This window comes from Mustelus asterias, chromosome 21 (assembly GCF_964213995.1).
Source record: "Mustelus asterias chromosome 21, sMusAst1.hap1.1, whole genome shotgun sequence".
NCBI lineage: Eukaryota > Metazoa > Chordata > Chondrichthyes > Carcharhiniformes > Triakidae > Mustelus > Mustelus asterias.
In genome coordinates, this window is record NC_135821.1 from 48,051,355 (window position 1) to 48,058,609 (window position 7,255).

The 7,255-nt window shown below is 47.0% G+C and overlaps 1 pseudogene; it reads right to left on the minus strand.

Annotated features, from left to right (window-relative positions):
- Window positions 1–6,229: 6,229 nt before the first annotated feature.
- LOC144509609 (U2 spliceosomal RNA) lies at window positions 6,230–6,433 on the minus strand (annotated as a pseudogene).
- Between the last annotated feature and the right edge of the window lie 822 nt (window positions 6,434–7,255).

The following is a 7,255-nucleotide window of genomic DNA, read 5'->3' on the forward strand; positions in this document are numbered from 1 at the left end:
GCACGTGGCTTGCGTCGTCGTCGTAGGAAATGGCGGCGCACGTGGCTGAAGACATCGACGAGGCCGGAGACGAGGAGATGGTTCCTGGAGAGTCACACGCAGCACTGCTGGGCTTGGAAGGGGTCTTAGCTCGGCACACTTTTGCATAGTGCCCTTTCTTTCCACAGGCGGAGCAAAACACCGTCCTGGCCGGACATCTCTGGCGAGGATGCTTCGCCAATCCGCAGAAATAGCACCGTGGGCCTCCAGGAGCTGCCGCAGCCCTCAGGTCTGAAGTTGGGAGCATTATCGCGCAGTTCTGAGGAGCCGCCGAGTACAATTGAGGCAATGGCTGTTCTTGCCACGATGTTCCCACGTGGTCGGTGGGGTAGGTTTAGAGACTTCTGGAGGCTGTTTCCATTGCATCGGCCAATTCTACCGTCTTAGCCAGGCCCAAGTTACCCTGCTCTAGCAGCCGCAGGCGAATATAGGATGAGCCGATTCCCGCCACGAACGCGTCCCGAATAAGATTGTTGGTGTATTGAGTAGCCGACACCTCTTTGCAGTTGCAGGCTCTGGCTAGCTGTTGAAGTTCGCGCAGGTACTGTCCCGTAGTTTCGCCGGCGAGTGGCTAATAGGTGACGAGCATGAATTTCGTTCGGCTGTTTGTTCTACAGCTTCTTGAGTAATTCGATGGCATCTTTGTAATTTTGGGAGTCGCGAATTGTTGCATACACAGTGTCGCTCACCCTGGCGTGGAGGACCCCGCAATCTGTCGGCGTCGGACTGGACTGCTGTCGAGGCCTCAATGTAATCCTCGAAGCACTTCAACCAATGGTCGAAAGTATTCGACGCCCCAGTGGCACGCGGATCCAAGGTTAGCCGATCGGGTTTCAGCATCTGCTCCATTTTTTCCTCGAACAAAATTTTCGGAATCTTGTTGTGAATAAAATTGATGCGCGATTGATTCACACGGGAGGCTAGGACGTACCCGGGAATAAAGGCTTTTATTCACAACAAGATTGGAGCACACTACTTAACAATACTATCCCAGACTAAGGGCTACTAGGGAGTAGCAGTGACCTTTATACTCCTGTAAGAAGGCGGAGCCGAACGGAGTGTACCACATAAACAATGATAACAGGAACACCCCAACCCTAACCCCAACAGTAACAAGAGTAACATATGTACAAGTACCCATAGTGGTAACCATCTATGGTTCACCACAGAACCATATTGATGCAGAAGGTGGTTCTGAAAGTATTGCAGAAATCCCTCCACAATTCCGCTTACATGCTCTTTAACTGCAGTTGACCTTCACTTAGTTAAAAGTATTTGTTTCCCCTACCTTTTTGCTAACTTACTTACACATCTGTTCCATTGGGTGGCATTCTCTGATCTGGTCTGTGGCGGGACCCTTGTGAGCCAGAGTGGAGAATTTGGTGTTTCAACCAAAACTCCATTCACTTTCAGCGGCACCGGAAAATCTCGGCAGCGAATGGGAACGGAAAATTTTGGCCAGATCAATTTCCTTTCAACCGTTAAGCTGTAATACATTCCAAATAGAGCATCATGTTCCTTAACTCCAACCAAACTAAAATAGCTTTTGCAACATTCACTATATCATGAAATATGTAACCTGCCCTTCATTTTCTCCTGTTTTATTCCTCCCAAATGTCTTTGCAACTGGGGATGTTGAGCTATGGCTGAAGCAACATCTTTGTTGTGCTATTGTACAGTAACTCCCCATAAAAGTGTGTGCTCCTAATTCCATAACTATCAATACAAGAGTACAAGAATTGGCCATCCCTGTTGCAGCAATATAAAACCTTGTTTAGGCCGCATTTGGAATATTGCATACAGTTCTGGTCACCACACTATCAGAAGGACATGGAAGCTTTGGAGAGAGTGCAAAGAAGGTTCACCAGGATGTTGCCTGGCCTCGAGGGTGTTGGCTATGAGGAGAGGTTGAATAAACAAGGATTGTTTTCACTGGAAAGAAGGAGGCTGAAGGGAGACCTGATAGAGGTCTACAAAATTATGAGAGGCATAGACAGGGTGGATAGTCAGAGGCTTTTTCCCAGGGAGGAAGTGTCAATTACAAGGGGGCACAGGTTCAAGGTGAGAGGGGGGAAGTTTAAGGGAGACGTGCGGGGGAATTTTTTCACGCAGAGAGTGGTGGATGCCTGGAAAGTGCTGCCAGAGGAGGTGGCGGAAGCAGGCACATTAGCAACATTTAAGAGGCATCTGGATGGGTACATGAATAAGGAGGGAATAGAGGGATACGGACCAAGTAAGAGCAGAAGATTTTTTATTTAGTTTCGTTAGGGCATTATGATCGGCACAGGTTGTGAAGGCTGAGGGGCCTGTTCCTTCGCTGTATTTTTCTTTGGTCTTTGTTCTTCATTATAATACTCAGCATTTCTGTATGTAAAAGTCAATCTGCCTGTTTGGCAAACTTGCTAATTTTACTTCTATTCCTGTTTCTCTCTTTTTATTCCTGGTAATTTTTGCTTATTTTTCTGCCTTCCAGCGCTCCCTCTCTCTCTCTGTCTCTGTCCCCGCCCCCCCAACCTCGCTATTTCCAGCAGAAATATTAGTTAAAAACCTCCCGGTAGGACTGGATGCTTTCCACGTGAGGGCATTGGTCTCAGCCTTGTTTGGATGAAGCAATTTGTAGTTGATGCAAAGATATGAGAGACATTTATCTAAGAAATATTCACTAGCTTACAGTGATTTGCCCTTGTTCTGTCATCAATGTTATAGTGATCAATACTCAGGAGAAGCCTTCACCGATCATGCAGCACAGATACATTCCTCACCTATTGTAAAATTACAGCTATAATGAAGAAAATACGATGATCCACGTTAGAGGCAAATTCATTGATCACATATGCATAAAATCAAAACAAATGTTTCTTCAGATGTTTATATTTTCTGTGAATGGCTGAGCTGCTTCTTATCATTGCTCAAAGACACACAAGAGAGGATAAAGAAATTTATTGTTTGTTCCATAACAAGACATCAAAAAGAAAATCTTTCTCTTCAAAAAAATAGTCGCATATTATACCCATAACCTACTGCCGACAAGACACATAAGGCCACTGATTTGAGGTTAATGAGATTTCTAGCTGTGCTCTGCCATTGTGATAAGAATGTGAACAGCATTTGCAGCACTAATCACTTCAGGGAGATGAAGCTATACTTAAAAGCGTGTACTTTTCAACTGAGGCTCTCCTTTATTAGGCATCTCCCCGTGCATGTCAAGCAACTGAAGAATCCAAACTGTGAAACCTTCTGGAGGTAAAAACGAGAACTCAACTACATTTCTTGCCCCACCATTTAAAGAAATAAACAAAAGAAGAACTTACATTTATATAGCCCCCTTTCACGACCTCATTACATCCCAAATTACCTTTAGAGCCATTTAAAAGCCCTTGAAATTCACATGAATCACTTGAGTCCTGGAGGTTTGGGGATTTGGCTTATAAATGCAGAGCTTTATGAATCAAATTGTTGAATTAGAATCAATCATTTGAGTTCCCTTACTTGAAACATTTAAATATCTACACTCTGAAATTCTTAATTTCTCTTATTTCAAAATTCGTCCTAATTTTCAACCCTCTCCAGAGCCTCTCCCCTTCCATTCTGCGCCATTCCTCCAGCCCCAAAATCCTCCAATTCAGACCACTTGAACATCCTTGTCTTCTTTGCTCCTTCATTGCTGGCTCTGCTTTCAGATGGCAATGGCCTCAGTGCTAGAATGCCCTGAATAAATCTCTCCATTTCTCTACCTCTTCCTCTCCCTTTAAAACACCCTTTTCAAGCTACCTCACTTTCCAAACCTTTGGGTCACCCCTCTTAATGCTGCTTTATAATTTTATTTGATCATTGGTCTTCTGAAACAGCTCGGGATATTTTACTGTGTTAAAAACAGTATATAAATGCAAGTTACCGTTGTTCACAAACATTCAATATTGCATTCCAAGAATGGGGTGTGGGTAAGTTGCCCTGTTGGAAAGATCGTGCAGACTTGATGGGATGAATGGCCTCCTTCTGCACTGTAAGTGACTAGACGGGAAAGTGTTGGGGTATTAATAATATCCTGCCTATATGCTTTGGAAATATGTTGAGATATATTTTTCAGCTTACTGGAAGTGGACGCAACCTGTATGATTGGGCATGGAACCTTGAGTGTTCAACTCGCTGCAAACCACAAATGATGGTAGAATGATGCCATGCTACTGGAATGAGTGGGCCCCTTGACTAACCTGTGCCACGTACTTTAGTCTGAGTTACAGCCAGCCAGAAGAACAGGGCTGGTTTTGATTCCAATGGTGACATGGTCACAGCAGCAAAAGTGTCTAAACAACAGAGGTCACCACAGAGGTCATCTTTTATATTCGTCAATCTTATGTTTGCTGCTGTGCAGAGCAAGTAATTGATGCCATGTCTGCCAGGCAACTGTCCTTATTCCTTTCTCAGTTTACTCATAGTTGAAAGGCGACACCTGTTGAAAAGGCCATAGAACCTTTGTCTACCTAGCAGGTTCCTCAAGACTCAATGTGCTTTTTAATGGAATCCATATGGTCATCTCTAGGGACCCCATCCAGTCAGCAACAGGAAGTGATATAATTGCATAGCTGATTTATGACCACTGAAATGTGGGGGACAATTCTCCCATTGCGACCTACACATTTTCTGGTAGGTCCGATCGGGAGAATCGCGTGTCGGCCATTTCGCGGGATTCGCGCATGCGTTACTGATGCATGCGCATCTCCCAGAGCCGGAGAACAGGCACAGTCGAGACCGTGCTGGAAACTGGCGGGAAGAAAGGTGAGTAATTTAAATCTGTTTTTAATACTTTTTAAATGTAGTTCAAATGTGATTATCAGGCCCGGCATGGAATTTGCTGGGCCGATAGCATCTCCCACCCCGCCAGGAATACTTCATTCCGGTGGGGTTTAGAGTAGCTCCCCATATTCGGGGAGCTAGCGGGAGACCCCGCCGGAATGAAAGGGGGGCAATCAGAGCCCCCCCGGGGTCGGACGGTGGGGGGGGTGGTGCCCTCTGGGCACGGGCACCCTGGCACTGCCCAAGGGGCAAAGTTCCCATGCCCGGGGGCAACTTAGCACTACCCACCGGGCGCGGGCAGTGCCAAGGGGGCGGGACCTACTGTGGACAGGGCCTAGGGGCGATTGGTGGGGTTGAGGGATACTGCTGCCACTCTGCATGTGGATCGGTCTGGGCTGAAGGGAGGCCAGCAATTGTGTGCGGGCTGGGGGAGGTGGTGGTCTGCGGGGGGTGGGTCTGCCTCCCGGGGGGGGGGGTCAGCAGGGGGGGGGTCTGCCGGGGTGAGGGGCATGGGGAGATTGCCACTGTGTTGGGGGAGTGGACTTCACATTGGGGTGTACTGGGACGGCGGGGGGTCGGGGCTGGCCCAGGAATTGCCATGGGGGTCGCAATCAGGCCGGGTGGGGGGTGTGGGTGCAGGGTGGGGGGTGCTGGAGGGGCAGTACTGCGGTGGTCCCGGGCTGGCCAGTGATCGAGCTGGACAACGAACAGGGAGACTGCAGATCGGGACCACTGCGCATGCACAGAGTTCCGGAGCTGTCAGGCTCCGGCGCGAATAGGTCCTGCTGCCTGGGTTTTTAATGAGATTCACGATTGTGACCTCTGCATTGCACAGAAAGGGGAGATTCAGGTCTAAAGTTGCATTGAAAAAACAGTCGTGATCTAGACCAGTTTTTCCACCAATTCAGCACTTTTGGGGGAATCACCCCGTGATTTGCCAATGCTCCTTACCAAGAGAGCACCCATGATGTGCGGGTTAGGTTGATTGGCTGTGCTAAATTGCCCCTAGTGTCAGGGGATTAGCAGGGTAAATATGTGGGATTATGGGAATGGGGCCTGGGTTTGATTGTGGTCGGTGCAGGCTCGATGGGCCGAATGGCCTCCTTCTGCACTGTAGGGATTCAGTGGAATCTATGATTCTTTTGTCGTATTATCTTGTTTGAGTTCAGATTAGACTTGGGACCCTGAAAAATACAACTTTTTGTGGGATTGGTTGGCAGACGTAAGGCTGGTAAAACAATTGATGGCATTCAGACAGAATTTAAAAAAAAAAAATACTTTTCCAATTCAATCAAATCAAATCCAATTCAGAGTCTCAACAAGTTGAGACATTTCCGATCCAGGCTGACAAGACAGGGCGAGCGACCAAACCACCCTGTCCTGGGCCTGATCTACATGAGCCAAGCTGATTGGAGAAGGGAAAGTAACACCTCCTCCAAGACTTGAGCTCATTTGCATCTTAGCCAAAAGGCCGAGATGCCGCTTTTAAAAATTGCTTCATATGAAACATATGAAGCTTCAGTGTAACCTAATGACCTCAACCGAGTGCAGCATCCTATCCATACTACACTTGATCTTAGCCAAAAGGCCGAGAAGCGATCTTAGCCAAAAGGCCGAGAGGCATTCAGACAGAATATAACTTTCAAACAGTATTAGCTCTATGTTGGGTTTTGCTCACTTGTGGAGTCTTACAGTGGTCAGTGTTACTTCTCACCATCTTTATTGTCAATCTGGATCAAGACATTGAAGAGATGATTTCCAGATTGTGGATAGCATGAAGCTACGTGCAGGTGTAAACTCGGATGAGAGGCTGATTTGGATACAGTGTGGAGGTGTGGGCTCATTCTTGGTGAAAGGACCACTCTCTGCGAGACACGTGCATTATGATGCATCTAAATAGGGGCATTTGCATTTTTATTACTTTTTTCTCGGATGGGGAGGCACGGTAGCACAGTGGTTAGCACTGCTGCTTCACAGCTCCAGGGACCTGGGTTCGATTCCCGGCTTGGGTCACTGTCTGTGTGGAGTTTGCACATTCTCCTCGTGTCTGCGTGAGTTTCCTCCGGATGCTCCAGTTTCCTCCCACAGTCCAAAGATGTGCGGGTTAGGTTGATTGGCCATGCTAAAATTGCCCCTTATTGTCCTGGGATGCGTAGATTAGAGGGATTAGAGGGTAAGATATGTAGGGATATGGGGGTAGGGCCTGGGTGGGATTGTGGTCGGTGCAGACTCAATGGGCCAAATGGCCTCTTTCTGTACTGTAGGGTTTCTATGATTTCTATGAGTTCAGTTGCTATTAGTGGTTGATAAATTTGCCCTGTCTTTAACTCAAGAAAACTTTGTTTGATTAGTTCCTTATAACTCACTGCATAACCAGTTCAATACCTTGGGGTTCGGAAAAGTCACATCCTTGTGAAAAAGA